The 17,053-nt window shown below is 37.9% G+C and overlaps 1 pseudogene; it reads left to right on the forward strand.

Moving 5' to 3' along the window:
• Positions 1-4,715: 4,715 nt before the first annotated feature.
• On the forward strand, positions 4,716-16,704 carry LOC138306547 (uncharacterized; annotated as a pseudogene).
• The last annotated feature ends 349 nt before the right edge of the window (positions 16,705-17,053 follow it).

The raw sequence follows: 17,053 nt of genomic DNA on the forward strand, positions 1-17,053 counted from the left end.
TAATATTAATGGGGTTCTTCCATTTCGCCACTCTTCATTGGTTTTCTTATAAAGTCGTTGGAAAAAAATGTATTGCCTTGCGAAAATTTGTCAAAATGGTAGTTTTTACATAATATATTTGTTATGTTAACAGCTAATCGTTGTATGAATGATACTGTGCTAACAGGCTACAAATTTATTATTCTCGACTGAGAAATGCCGTTGCAAATAAATAGTCCAAACAGATAAATCACGAAAATTTTGCACTAGTGAATTTTTAAGCAAACTATAATAGTAGTCTGTAACTCTATCAAACCTTCTGTGCGGGTAAATCATTTTAGTACAAGCTACAGAAAAATAAAAAAAAAAATGCTCTGAATAGATTGACAATTGAAAACTATCGGATAGCTTATAATTATTGGAATTCTATAGACAAATGCTCTATCGGATTGATTGCAAATGTGCCATTAGATTGATCGAAAATTGTGAGAGGCATACCAATCACCAGATATATTCGAAAGTGTGAAGTGAGTATTGTTTACACCCCTAAACCGGCTGATCCTAGTTGTGAAGTGAAAAAGAGGATGGACTATTAAGTGTGTTCTTCGGGTGGATTAAAATGCTAAAAATAGAATCAAAACATACACATGGGACCCTGTCAGCTTGACAAGTTATTTAGTCAGACCTCGTGATATAAATGATACTGGTGTTATAACTTAGTCTATTATGGCCAGGTGTGAGTGTGGCACTATTGACGTGGCATAGTATTCGTCGAGGGATGTAATAGTGCCTGATAATATGAGCCGAGGTGAGGCACTATCCCATCACGAGACAATACTATGAGGCAATAGTGCCCTCTCAAACAGGGCCATAATAGGTTTAGTACATCACCCTCACATGAGTCCCGTTTTCATGTCATCGTAACAAAAGCACGTCAAGCCAGGCATGAAGCGACATTCTCGAAACGCTATCATTTCCACAACACGTTGTTTCATTACAAGTAAAAACATATGAATTGTAGCAGAAATCTGTGTATATAAAACGGGGTTCAGCTTCATGGAGATTAAAGTAGATCAATATAGAATATGGAATGAACTGTTTTCTGTAGAACAGGCAACATTTGCCTCGATTCCCCGCAAAAACAGCCTGTCCGCCATTTTTGACGTATTGGTCGAAGCGCTAAACGTTATAATGACGTCATGTAATGGTGACGTCACAATGACATTTCACGTCTGAATTGCCCGCCACTTCCAATAGTGCCCGCTTGCACGGGCCACTCTGCGCAAATAGTACACCCATGTGTGTTAGCCTCAATGACGAATTCAATGTAGAGCATCCTGTCACGTTGATGTAATAAGATGTTATATACTAAAACACATCGAGCAAGCCTGAGCTGCGTGGTCCAGCCAAAATCCTTTCACTTGAGAGAATGAGATTGAAAATAGTGTTACATGGGTCTGTCAAGTGGACAGCAAATATCTAGCAGGGTGAGACAGATCTCACTGTTTGGTCTATTTTTTCTCAAACACATAGTAGAAAATGATAGATGGGATCATTTTACTTGCTTTCCAGCTTTTTTCATTGTGCCACTATTATCACAGGAACGTAGTTTATGTGACAAAATTGATGATAGTCATTGACAATGCACGCCAGGTTGGTTACGCATCACATGTATTGATGAATGTCATCAGCCCTGTGGTTTGAACGTGTGTAAGCTGTCTAAAACCCCCTGTGTAAGATATGTTATCATCTTCCCCTAGCTGAACCACTCAATAATCCCTATGAAGTTCCTAAGTAAGTATGGAAATCCCTATCCAACATGAATTGACAGGCCCATACATACAAACTGGATGTTAATGTTATCCAGCAGGGCAAGGGGCTTGCCTTCAGAAAACAGAACACATTACATGACGTCACAACCAATACGATAATTGTTCAAGCACCTCGCGATGTTAAAAACATATCAATAACTGGCAGATGCTTGTGCAATTTGATGAATTGTCAACTGAAATCCCATAAAACAATATTATCCCTAATAAACCTTACTAACAGAGACCATCTTTTGCTTTAGATCCCTGGTTGCGTCTTAATGTAGGTTTTTCTGTAATTGTTTTCAAACCTAGTTTTCCCTAGCTAGTCATATATATATATCTAATTATACATGTAATAAGTGTATCTTTTTACGTAACCTTCATACAATTACTCAAGGGATTACTATCATTATATCAACCCCTAGAAATACAATATATATTCATTGTATGTCATATAGCTAAGCCGAAGTAGGCAGTTCATGATCAGGAGGACAAACCTGTCCAATCACACTCCCTGAGTAGACCTAACTTTGAAGAGAGAGTGACACCTATAAACTTCAAACCACCCATAGTTCAACTACAGTGTACTGTTATTCAAGGACCAATACCTACTAACTTGTCTCATCGGTCTCATATAAAATTAAAAACAAATCAAATAACTCTCTGTTATGAATTTGGTTTTCTTACAAATAATTTTAATCAATTATGATATAAAATATTCAAATTTTCATCGTTTTTAGGTCACCTGAGACGAAGTCTCAATTGACCCTTGATTGTAATTGCCTTTTGTCCGTTGTCTTGTTGTCGTCTGTCTCGTGTCCTGTGAAACAACTTACTTTTTCTGCTTCTCCAAACTGCTGAAACAAATTAAAGATGAAAATTTTGCACTAAAAAAAAAAAAAAAACCCTTCGTAAGGCATCAGTTCAAACAAAATTGTGACCAACTGAATTATAGGGCCCTCACCTCCCAGGATGATGTTGGAAGGGACCAAAATGGGTAAAAATTGGCTAAAATTTTCCCGAAGGTGTCAAGATGACCTATTAAAATCATGCAACCGCTCCGCCGTCTATAGCCCGGCGGTTACTGCCCCGTGCAGCCGTCCGCTGTGCGTACACTATATCATTTTTTAAACGACTTAATTCTCTAGTAACCGAAAAGCCCAGGTTATTCCAGAGGCCTGGAGACCTGGTATTTGGTCTGTGACATGGCTTGGATAATTGGACTACCAAGTTTCTTTTAATGAATGGACCTTGACTTTCATTCAAAGTCACAGACGGTCTAAATATGCTAAAATCTCTTTAATACGTCCCAGTCGTTATGAACAAATTCCTTAGACGGCCTTAGAAGACCACTCTGATATTGGCCCCCAGTGAAGTGACACTGCTGGGGATGATGGCTACACCAAGTGTTTGTTTTAAAATGTCCTGAACTTGTCCTTTCATTGTAAGGTCATTTGGAGGGTGTCAAAATAGGCTAAATGAATATCTTTGTTAAATAACTTTCTTCGCAAGAACATTGAATGAACCCAGTAAGGCAACTCCATATGGCCATGGGCTTACTTCTATAAGGGATGATGGAGCGAGAGTTAATATGTACAAAGTTTGTTCACAATGAAAGATAGTGAGATTGCTATGCCCATTGGTCACAATAGGAGGTTCAGAAATAGGACTAAATCTTGTGATACACTTCTCTTTTCTTGTGGAATAACCAAGAGAAGTACTTAGATTCCGAATAGGGCCTGTGACATGCTGAGATGAAGGGTTACAAAGTTTGCTTAAATAAATGACCTTGATCTCCATTCAAGGTCACAGGGGTTAAATAGGCTCTAAAATTGTTAAACGACTTCTTCTCAAGAACCAAAAGGACCCAGGGTACTAATATTGTGCCTGCGCGGCATGCTGGGATGAAGCCACCAAGTCTGTTCAAATAAATGACCTTGACCTTCATTCAAGGTCACAGGGGCCAAATAGGCAAAATCTTTTAAATGACTTCTTGTGAATAACTAATTATATAGACAAGAGGCTGGAGACTTGGTATTTGGTCTGTGACATGCTGGGATAAAAGGCTACCAAGTTTTGTTCAAACCAATCAGCTTGACATTCATATCAAGGTCACAGGGGTCAAAATGGCTAAAATCTTTAAATGAATTCTTGTGAATAACTAAGAGGCCAAGAGACCAGATAATGGGCCTGTGACATGCTGGGGATGAAGGGCTACCAAGTTTGTTCAAATGAGTGACCTTGACCTTCATTCATGGTCAATAATTGTGAATAACTAATTATATATATAAGAGGCCTGTAGACCTGGTATTGGGTCTGTGACATGCTGGGATAAAAGGATACAAAGTTTTTTCAAACAAATCATCTTGACATTCAATCAAGGCCACGGGGTCAAAATGGCAAAAATCTTTCAGTGATTTCTTGTGAATAATTAAGAGACCAAGATACCAGATAATGGGCCTGTGACATGCTGGGATGAAGGGCTACCAAGTCTGTTGGAATGAATGACCTTGACCTTCATTCAAGGTCACAGGGGTAAAATATGATACAATTGTTAAACATACAACTTACTGTGTATTTCAGTTCTACTGTATATTGTATTAACAGTCAGATGACTGTTAAGGCCCATGGGCCTCTTCTTTGCTAATTAACAATAAAATGTTTGGGAAAAAAAAATACACAAGTTGTGCAAACAATGTATTTTTCATCATAAAACAGAATTGCAAGGCTTTTAAAAGACAATGTTTTAATTGTACAAATGACTGCATCACATGCGTGGAAATCAAGTGAAATTAATCAAGTGTAAGAAGAAGTTATTTTTGCATAAATTATGTACCAAGATTTCTGGTGTACCTAACTTACTTACTTTATAACTTATTCGGTTATTGATGTTTTTCTGTTACAGATTTGAATTAACACTTTAAAATGGCTGCTAAGCGAGAGACAAGGACAGAGGATATCAATGAGGAAGTCATTTCCAAACATAATGATCTTGTCTACCATCTGAGTGTACAGATAGTGGAAGATGACTTTCAGTCATTGAAATATCTATTTAAGGGTTGTCCCCTCACTCCAAAAGACTTAATCAACATTACAACTGTTCACGAGCTATTTGAAAAGCTCGAGAAAAACGAAAACATCAGCATTGGACACTATGAATATTTTACCGAACGATTAGAAAAAGTTGATAAAAGTTTGGCTTCTTATGTGAGAAGAGAAGAACAACAGATACAAGATATCCTGAACGCAGGTGAGCTTTGTATCTTTGTATTTGTAATTATGATTTCCTCAACTGAGTGGGCTCAAATTAATGAATTGTATACCGCTATATTAATATCTGGCTTTACTTAAGTAATAATGTTGTCCACCTGTCCATCTCTCTGTTATCTTGTCGGTCATTGTGCTCCGACCACTGTACACCATGATTTGAAAAATTCACTACAATTTCCTATTCCTGGTTGAAAGTTATGAATTATATAACAGATTGGCAGTTACAGCTATATGGTTAAGGTGTCGGATATAACCATCCTGCATCTACCTGTCCTCTCTGGGCACTTATATAGGCTCTATGGTAGCAAACCACATGCACTGTCCTTGTACATAAGGGGCATTATTTCATTAAATTTCTATAAGACCTGTTAATGATGGTTTTCATACCTCGGAATATGTTATAATGCATGTATATTAAATTAATATTTATGTTTATACACTTGGGGAAATAAGTGTCTTTAGTTTTAACTGTTCTTTTCTTGCAGGCCGGTCGCCAACGAAACGATTGCGAACCGGACAGGAGTGTATATCCAACACTCAAACTCAGGTGTGTTATTAGCTCACCTGGCCCGAAGGGCTTATGTCATGGCGTGGCGTCCGTCGTCCGTCCGTCCGTCAACATTTCCTTTAAAATGCTACTAGTCATAGACTGTCTTCTGCATGGATTCTAACCAAATTTGGCCAGAAACATCCTTGAGGGAAGGGGAACAGAGTTTGTATAAATTTTGGCTCTGACCAATAGAGGTAAATCCATTAAATCGCTACTTGTCATAGAGTTCTGCAAGGATTTGAACCAAAGTTTGCCACAAATATCTTTTGGGAAAGGGGAACAGAGTTTGCTTAAATTTCGGCTCTGATCCCCCAGGGGCAGGAGGGAGGGGGGTTCAATAGGGGAATAGAGGTAAATCCTTTAAATCGCTACTAGACATAGAGTTCTACATGGATTCTAACCAAATCTGGCCAGAAACATACTTGAGGGAGGGGGGACAGAGTTTGTATAAATTTCGGCTCTGACCCCCTAGGGGCAGGATGGACAGGGACCAGTTGGGGAAATAGAGGTTATTCCTTTAAATTACTACTAGTCATAGAGTTCTGCATGGATTCTAACCAAATTTGACCAGAAACATCCTTGGAGGAAGGGGAACAGAGTTTGTGTAAATTTTGGCACTGACCTCGCAGGGGGAAAAAGGGGGCGGGGCCCAATAGGGAAATAGAGGTAAATCCTTTAAATTGCTACTAATTATAAAGTTTTACATGGATTGTAAAAAAAATTGGCAAGCAACATCCTTGCAGGAAGGGGAACAGAGTTTGTATATATTTCGGCTCTACTCCCAGGGGCCAAAAGGGGCGGGGGCCCATTAGGGGAATAGGGGTAAATCCTTTAAATTACTACTAGTTATAGAGTTCTACATAAATTGTAACCAAATTTGGTCAGAAATATCTTTGGAAGAAGGGGAACAGAGTTTGTTTAAATTTTTACTCTGACCCCCCCGTGGGCAGGAGGGGAGAGGACTTCTAGAGGAAGTAGAGGTAAATCCTTTACATTGCTACTAGTTATAGAGTTCTGTATGGATTGTAACCATGTTCATTTGTTTTTCTGAATGCTTCTCGATTTTACCGAGAAGCACAAGACAACATAAATTTGCATAATGCAGTCACGATATGTAAAATCGAGAAGCGTTCTGAGAAAAAACTGAACATTGCAGTGATGGTTAAAGTAAGTGAGCTACACAATGTTTAAATGGAGTTTCTACAAAGTACGGGACATGACACCTCCAAAGGAGATTGTGGATGAACACAGTTATGGGTACTGTTTACCACCACAAGCATAGATTTTGTGTTTTTGGCTTGGTTTTTGAGGTACCCATTAGAGACAACGTTTCGACGGACAGGTAGATGTCTACCTAGCATATTTTTCGTAAATTTCCCGATTCATCAAGCCATAACGTCGTCAATACTTGGCCAATTTTGTTCATCAAGCAATCACTGGAAAGATAAATTATTTCTCTTTAAGGTAGTAAGATATGGTCAACGGTGCATAGAGCCCATTTATTAAAATAATCACGGTTTTAAAAAAAATAGGTCCGTTTTTTCTCGACCGCCGAGTTCATACCCTTGATACTATAATACATATATATGTATACTATTGGTTCAAATTTTTCGTGCCAGGTCCCTGTGTCCCAGGGGGGCTGTGGGAGGGGCCAAAAGGGGTAAAATTGACTAAAAATTTCAAAAATCTTTTTCTCCAATCACAGATTTGGAGGAATCAAATACTCTTCATAGATAGAACATCTTAAGGTCCTTTACAAAACTTGTGAATTATATGACCCTGGGGTCTCTCGTTTCCCCCTGGGGAAGGGGTTAGATTTACTATATTTTATATAGGGAAACACACATTTTTGAGAATTATTTGGTCATTTGTAATAGGAAATGAGTCAAATGTTGTCAGAATTATCAGTATGAGATGGCCATTGAATCATATTAATGTTTCCATGACTGACCCACAGTGAAGGGCCTTAGAGGTGGGGTCAAAAGGGGTCGAATAGGCTAAAAACTTAAAAAATCTTCTTCTGAAATTCTGGAAATGGTGTAGAATCAAATACTTTTCATAGATTTCAGTTCTTAAGATCCTGGGGAGGGGATCATTGTTTACTCAATTTTTAAAGGAAATGAATCAAACTTGGTTAGAATTATTAGCCTGAGATAGCATTTTAATATCGTATCCATATTGGTCCTGGCCGACATCTTGGGGCAGAGGGGCGAGGTCAAATAGGCTAAAGCTTCAGAAATCTTAAATTCTGGAAATGGTAGAATCAAATACTCTTTATAGATGGAAAGGTCTTCAGGTGTTTTATAAAAAATTGTGAATTACATGACCCTGGGGTCTCACGTTTCCCCCGGGGAGGGGGTCAATTTTACCTTTGTTTAAATATGAAAAACACATTTATGAACATTATTTACTCAATTTTCATAGCTTAAGATATAGCATTTTTAACATCAATATCAGTCTTCGCTGACCCCCAGGGGTGAACCAAAGGGGTGTGGCCAAACAGGGTCAAAATGACTTAAAATTTCAAAACATCTTCTTCTGAGTTCACAGGGTTGATGGAAGCAAAATACTCTTAATAGATTAAAAAGTCAAATTTATAAAATCACTGACTGAATTCAATTGCCAGTATATTAGTGTTTATATGTCTTTGTTTCATTCTAAACGAACTCAGGTGACTGTTAATGCCCATGGGCCTCTTGTTAAATTCATATTATTCATTCTGATAATAGTGCCAGAGCAAGTTCACGAGAGTCCACCATATCCTATGCGTGTCTGAGCACCCACTGCCGTTCAGGAAATGTCTTGTTGCGCGAGCGCCGCCATCTTGAACACGCCTCTGGTTATTTCTTGGGGGTTGTTCATCCAAGGGGTTTATGTTGATGAAGGACACCAACATTTTATTCTGTTGGTTGTATATTCTCATCAATATGGACATAGATTGATGAAACAAGTAGTATAGTCATAGTCGCAATGCGCACCCAAAATTGGACCAAATATAAGGTGTGCATGTTGCTCCAGTATATTTCCCCTTCTGTGTCTGTCTGTATATCTGTGTGTCTGAGGATATATCACTGGTCAGCTCTTATTTATAATGGTAGATTTGTGCCTACGTGTACATGCCAGGTATTACATCTGAGTACACATAAAATTATATAAAAACGAGATTGGGGACATAAGCTCTGGGACATACACGAGTAGCTGTAAGTCTGACACTGGCCAAGACATGGAGCTATATATTATACAACAAAGATCTCGTTTATATTGTACACAAGGGAAAGATTGATATTAGGGTAAACTAATGATATTTCTGTAGGATAGTAAATTTACTCTAATATTCCTACCTAAACGTAGATTTTTTATGAACATCACTCACAAAATATAATTTTTTTTAGGCTATTCAGTATATGCTGTATATATGTAGCGGGACTGGGTTGATCATCGGTGACCAGGTAGCTCAGTCGGTAGAACACTCTGCTAGTATTTCGTAGTGTTTTCCGGGTTCGAATCCCGGTCTGGCCGCTACGTTATCTTCTCTCCTGTTACATATACAACAACGTCATGTGAACAAGGACTTTCACGTTCATGACCCGGATGGATGATGTGAATACTTTGAAATTCTTATCATTTGTTAATTACAATGTTTCCATTCAATGTCAATCATTGTCATATGATTACTATGAAAATTTCTATTGTATTAAAACAAGATTCTGCCTTTGTTCCATAAATAATACGATTGTAACAATTATCCATTTTATTAAGGGATTAGATAACACCATCAACCCAGTTGGAGCATGAAGAGGGTCCCCACTCAGCTGATAGGAATGTCCTATCTTGATTCTCTACTGGCCGTCCCCTGGTCATAAGCGACTACAAGTAAAATTATTGACCGCTCCCTCAAGCGAGGAAACAAGGAGCTATAAGGCCATACCCGGAGCAGTATCGTACATTTTGCTGGAGACACGTGGGCCAACTCCCCCAAACATGTCAATCAGGTGTAAGATACGGCAATCATTATTTTCTGCGTAGAATTCATATAAATCGATTTCCTATACTCTCGAACATTCGTTGGGACATTCGGATGTCAATAAATCTCTCATCGCAGAATTTTTAGCACACCAATCAATCAGCCAGCTCAAATTGGCATTTCAAAATCTGCCTTTTCGTTCTGTGGTCAGTTTCCGTCCATTTGAACATATTCTTGTCTGTCCGTCCGGTGCCGTTACGTTAACATTACTCCATTTATGTTCCTCATTCCCATAAAATACTGAAGGGAAATAGTCCATTCTTGAAACTGTTAGGTTATCCCACAGGGCCTTAGTATTATGCATATTGCTATTTTTGGGACTAATCGTGTTGAGTCGACAAGATGGCTGCCAACCCAGCTGAAAGAATATGGTCCTGAACATTTCATATGTAGGTGTCCCCACCTAAGTGCCGTTAATTATGCATATTACCATTTTTGGGAAGGCCAACTTCATGGATTTCTATGTAGTTAGAAAGGTCAATTGTTTACCGATCATTATCTCAGAAAACCTAAGCTTAGCCATAAATGCATTTTTGTGGACCTATGGCTTGGGAACAATAAAGATGACCGACAGGCCGCCATCGTGTGGATAGTGTAAAGTTGAGAGTTTTGGAAAAGCAGCAGAGGCGATCCTCCCGCCTACCCTCGTTCAATTTTGATACACATTGGGGAATGGGATTTGGATTAACTACAATTTACGCCACAATTTTAACACCTGTCAGTTTGATCGCAAAAATCAATGGAAAATCGAACCGTCCTGTTTCAACAGAATATGACAAGGTATTTTTTTCTTAGAATAGACCCACCATAAAGATTATTCTCTGTGTGTAAACTATATTTTAACAATTAAATTTAAGGTTTGAGTCCTATCACAAATATGCCTTTCCTTTTGAATATATACCCGACCATCCGCCATGTTTTTTAATACTGGCTAACCTCTGAGGTTACCCTAATCCCCGTTCATCCCCTGTGCAATTGTTCAGCCAATGAGTTCAACATCTGCTGTTATTTTGTGTGCCCCAATAATTCATCTGGTTTCTTATTCATATTAAAATCAAATCTAAATAGAAAAAAGGACAAAACTATTCTCTTCTGAGTCAGGAACGAAAGTAAATATTTCTGACAGATTCCTTTTAAAGATTCTTATTATCAATTCAAATGAGATATTATCAACAATTTAGTCACGGGATCAAGCTTATTTTATGACCATCTTACTTAATTTTGACCACAATCAAAAATTAATCGCAATAAGTCGTTAAAAGGCAAAGACGCAACTTTGATTCTTATCATATTTTGAACATCAGTATTAAGTAATCAGCATCATTTTGATCCCCCATTTGTACTATCAATCTAATCTTTACTTTATTTATTCTACATGGCTTTTTCAGTCACCATCCAGCTTACAATGAAGCTCAGGGAATATTAAAGATGAGTTTTACATTATGAACTATGAAAACGTAAGACATGCTGAAAAACTTTCATTGGGAACAAACAGTTTTACCCCCAGGTTTGTATGAAAATTCTGTAGCATTGAATTGTTTTATCATTGGATGGTTTTACTATTTAAAATTGCTTTTGGTCTGGTGGTCTCTGCTAGTGGCTCCGTCCGTCTGTAATCAATTCGTGTCACCCCTTTTTCTCAGAAAGTATTTAGGACCAGCTTCAAAAAATTTTATATGTACACTTAGCTTCCTTTGATCCCCTATTACAAGACATATGTAGTGAGGCATTGATAGGCAACAAGAACCATCCAAGATCGACAGTCAGCCATCTCGGGAATTTAATACCTGTACATTGAAACTTGTTATCGCTGTTTCTAAGAAAATGATCCGTTTCATTTTCATGTTATAGTTTGTTATATACATGTAACTGTTATATATCATATCTGACTTTGGAGGTGGTATTATAAAGCGGATATCACAACAGGTACTAAGTGACATCATCTCTTCTTGTATTCAGCATAGCTCTTCATATAACCACTATTGACATTTCTCCCAAAATAAAAATCATATCTAAATGGTGAAAATTATAAGGACCTTTCGATCGTGAGATACAGCGTATTGCCGGGTTATATTTGCCACTATAAGAATCTAGAACTAGTGGGAAATGATGCACTGTGATTCACAATCCTCAAAACAATACCAGTAATCATAATTAACATGTAAACTTATCCATGAAACATTTCCATGTTTTCCCTAGGTGGTCATCCCTGTCGCAGCTCTTCAGACAGTCCAGCTCGAGTCACCTCCCAAAGTAAGTTTCATTCACTGGTGAACAGGGAGGATAAAATAATAAGCAATCATTAGCACTTGTTATTTATTAACTAGTTGTTAATTTTAATGTGACTATCGTTTTGCCAGTACATGACTATCATATTGCAGGATCCAGTTTAATAAATATGTAACTAGTTATGTAGCAAGATATTGCAATAACGAAATATTGGCAGTAATCATAAAAACAAGGATGTTATAACTCATCAAACAAGTTACCTTGGGTATATGATTATAGATATTATCTGTCAAATATCTATGATTATAAAAAACTCAGGAAAGATTCTGACAATACACAAAACTGATTGATGGAATAGTTATAGTCATCCACTATTGACAAACAATTGACAACAAGTAAACATTTTCATCATAAAATACTCACGGTGAAGTTTAATTATCACCTATTTTACAGATTCAGATCGCTTTTCGTCCGTGGTCCGTCCGTCCGTCCGTCCTTCCGTCCGTTAACAATTTTGTTACTGCTATTTCTCAGAAAGTACTGAAAGGGTCTTTCTCAAATTTCATTAGGGCCCTAGTTGTGCATATTGCATTTTGGTACCGATCACTTTACAAGATGGCCGACTGGAAGCCATCTTGGATTTTGACAATGAAGTTTGTTACCGCTATTTCTCAGAAAGTACTGAAGGGATCTCACTCAAATTTTACATGTAGATTTCCCTAGGAGTCTTGTTGTGCGTATTGCATTTTGGGACCAATCGATTAACAAGATGGCCGACAGGTCGTCATCTGGGATTTTGACAATTGAAGTTTGTTACCACTATTTCTCAAAAAGTACTGAAGGGATCTGTCTCACATTTTATGTGCATGGTCCCCTAGGTCCCTGGTTATGCATATTGCATTTTGGAACCAATCGGTGAACAAGATGGCCGACAGGAAGCTATCTTGAACTTTGACAATGAAGTTTGTTACCGCTATTTCTCAGAAAGTACTGAAGGGATCTGTCTCAAATTGCATTTGCACGTTCCCCTAGGGGTCTAGTTGTGCATATTGTATTTTTAGACTGATTGATGAACAAGATGGCCGATAGGCCACCATTTTGGATTTTGATAGTTGTAGCTTGATACCACTATTGCTCAGAAAGTACTGAAGTGATCTGTCTCAAATTTTATATGTAAGTTCCACTAGGACCCTTTTTTGTGCATATTGCATTTTCAGACTGATCAGTCAAAAGATGGCCGAACAGGTAGCCATCTTGAATTTTGATAATTGAAGTTTGTTACTCAGAAAGTACTCAAAGGATCTTTCTCAAATTTCATATATGGTAATATATACACCTGTATGAAAAGTTTGAAAAAGCAGAGAAAAGATCCCTCTTTTGTTTGTCAGACATAGATCATTCTTTGGTGGGCACCAAGATCCCTCTGGTATTTCAGTACAATATTACATGTATGAAAAAAATAAGTTTGTATTTAGACAGGTATATTTATTTAAGGTTTCTGATATTTGTTATTTAACTGAATTATACTTAAGTAAAATAATTTTTTTTAATTTCACAGATATCCATCCAGACCTTTTACCCCAAATAGGTGAGTCTTCTCAACAATACACATTTGTATTTACAATATGATAGTAAATGTACAGACTGAAGATTTAAAGATATAAACTATTTTTACAGTAATAAAAATGTTTCTTGACTCATTACTATGATTTCATATTATGACAATTTCAGTAACGCACTAACTTTTATCAGCTGTTTTGTCTTTTTGTATTATTAGAAACAACTGTTAATAGGATCAAGACAGAAAAAGAAAAAAATTCATACAGACCAGAGCGTACCATGATGCTCAAGACAAGCTCCGAATGAACAGAGTCTTTAGTGATCAAGGGGAACACGCGGGGACGGGAAAACGTCTACCGCATTCCAACTTTTAAATTGGCTATTGGAGGAGGAGCAGTGCAGAAAACCACTTCAGCTTCATGAAATTAGGGATCTGAAGTTACTGGCTCCACATTCTGATCTTGTTTGTATTATTGATGACATATTTGGTGAGAGAGATATTGGTAGATCGGACGTGCAAGAGTGGAACAAGAGGCTGAAAAATGTAGAAACACTTTTTTGCTAATAAACAAAACCAGACAAATATCCTGATTATCACAATTCGAAATGAAATATTTAATGTTTTGGAAGAAAAATCTCTAGGGACAGTTTTTACGGAAGACAACATTATTGATCTGAGCTCAAATAAGTACAAAATCAAGGGTGAAAAACAAAAACTATTAGCAATGTACACGCCAACAAATCTGACATGGACAGAGGGAGAGGAGGAAAAAATTCTAGGTTACGCACCTAATATTGGATTCCCTCAATGTTGTCAGCTTTTTTTATAATTCCGCTGAATTACAGAAAAAAACGAGCAGAATTTTTCGAGAAACCAGTTAAATTTTTCATACAAGCTCTGTCAAATTTACCAGAATGTTCTGCCATTCTGTTTCTCTTCCTCAATGATGGGGACATAAAGGTAAATGATCTTGACCCAAATGCTGATAAAGTAAACAAAACACTGTTAGAACAAGCATTTAGGATTAAACTGGTTAATAGTGAAGAAAGGACAAAAAGGGAGTATGAGGAGAAAGTAGATTTTGTAAGAGAGAGTTTAGATAAGCTATTAGGATTTTTGGTAAGAAAGGAGAAACAAGGGTTGTCTGGTGAGGAAGTGTACAGATTTCATCATGATTTTATATATGTCACAGTAGCTCTGTTGTATGGAAAGAAAACACTTGTCGGCTACATAAAACATTGTCCAAGAAACGCACTCAGTTATCTAACAACTGTAAAAACATCTACAGACATGGTTGTCATATCACCTGGTCATTACAATGATTTGTTTGAACGTTTGCTCCGAGAGTATGAGAGTGTGAAGACCTGGTATGGTTATGCTGTGACTGGCTCTCTAGATGTGTGGAAAGATCCTGTATTTGTTGAGAAATTTGACAAGTTTTTTGGACAAGAAAAAGGTTAATAAACTCAACATATTGAATAAAGCATGTGATTCTGGATCAGCTGAATTAGCTGTGTATCTATTCAAAAATGGTGTTAAACCTGACAAGGACACAGATAGATGGTGGTGGAGATTGATTACAAGAGGTTAAACGTGGTGAGGAGATCTAAATATACTCAAGGAAATTGTTTTTACTTGAATGTGAGATAAAACAGAATTGTTAAATGAAGCAGAGTTGATCATCAGAGTGTGTATGTATCTGACTCATTCGGGGCCAACCTGACAGACACAGATTGGTGGGGATTGATTACAAGAGTCGAGGGACGGTGGTGAGGGAGATCTTAACATACTCAAGGAAATTGTTGTTTACTTAAATGATGAGATGAAACAGAAATTGTTAAATAAAGCATGTGAGTATGGATCATCAGAGTGTGTTATGTATCTGCTCAGTGTCGGGGCCAAACCTGACGACACACAGATTGGTGGGGATTGATTACAAGAGGTCGAGGGGCGTGGTGAGGGAGATCTAGATATACTCAAGGAAATTGTTGTTTACTTAAATGATGAGATGAAACAGAAATTTGTTAAATAAAGCATGTGAGTATGGATCATCAGAGTGTGTTATGTATCTGCTCAGTGTCGGGGCCAAACCTGACGAGGACACAGATTGGTGGGGATTGATTACAAGAGGTTATGAATGGTGAGGGAGATCTAGATATACTCAAGGAAATTGTTGTTTACTTGAATGATGAGATGAAAACAGAATTTGTTAAATAAAGCATGTGAGTATGGATCATCAGAGTGTGTTATGTATCTGCTCAGTGTCGGGGCCAAACCTGACGAGGATACAGATTGGTGGAGATTGATTACAAGAGGTGGTTTGGTGAGGGAGATCTAGATATACTCAAGGAAATTGTTGTTTACTTGAATGATGAGATGAAATTGTTAAATAAAGCATGTGAGTATGTATCTCAGAGTGTGTTATGTATCTGCTCAGTATCGGGGCCAAACCTGACAAACACACAGATTGGTGGAGATTGATTACAAGAGGTGATGAGGATGGTGAGGGAGATCTAGATATACTCAAGGAAATTGTTGTTTACTTGAATGATGAGATGAAACAGAAATTGTTAAATAAAGCATGTGAGTCTGGATCATCAGAGTGTGTATGTATCTGCTCAGTGTCGGGGCCAAACCTGACGAGGACACAATGTTACGTGTGGTGAGGGGAGGGAGTATGGACCTGTACAATACAGTACGACAGTATGGTGTCACTCCTACAGGGAGGGATGTGTTCGGTATGAATGTCCTACATGTGGCGTGTTTGTTACAGAGAGAATCTATAGTAGCAGACTTGTGTAAAGATTACCCTGACCTCGTACATGGTACTGATGAGTGGGGACAAACACCGCTCCATTTGGCGGCGAGGACAGGAAACTGTTCTGTGTTCCAGACAGTAGAAAAAACTGTACTTACATGTTTGTGTAGACACCAATGTCTGAGAGTAGACGGTTCTTTGGTACATATAGATTGTGTGTGTAGTCAGTACATGTGTAAGTTAGTGAACCGTGACGGGGGGACTGTGTTACATGTGAGTTGTATGGAGGGACAAAAGGCTTTGTCTGTTGTGTATATTTGTAGGTCTTACCCCGCCATGACGGCGTGTAGAGATAGTGACGGCCGTCATTGTCTACATTATATAGCTAGAGGTACAACAGATGTAGACATGGTTTATTGAGGTGGAGAATGTTGTGAGAAAACACTTAGAATCATTACATCAACACCACAATATTAAAACGTTACTGGACGGGGAGGGGAGATCTGTTTTAGACTTGGCGAAGGGAAGACGGGGATACGGAGAGGGAGAAGGAAACCCTTTGTATGAACATCTTCTGGGAGTGTTTTCTAAATAAAAACAATACCATTCACACTTGTAAGTATACACAAATAATCATCACAAATCATATTAAACAGATATACATAAAATCCACGATAAAATTAAGTATTTTCCTGAGGACAATCAATCCATTGTCGAGTTTATAGTCCCGATTTCACCGAACGACTTCGAGCTGCGCCTCTAGGGGTGTCCTCGACGACGTCCGAGTGCGGGTCACAAACTAGGAACGTTAAGGCAGATCAATCAATCAATACACAGCAACAGAGTATTATGTAATATATATATTTAAAAT

Source organism: Argopecten irradians, chromosome 13, assembly GCF_041381155.1.
Source record: "Argopecten irradians isolate NY chromosome 13, Ai_NY, whole genome shotgun sequence".
NCBI lineage: Eukaryota > Metazoa > Mollusca > Bivalvia > Pectinida > Pectinidae > Argopecten > Argopecten irradians.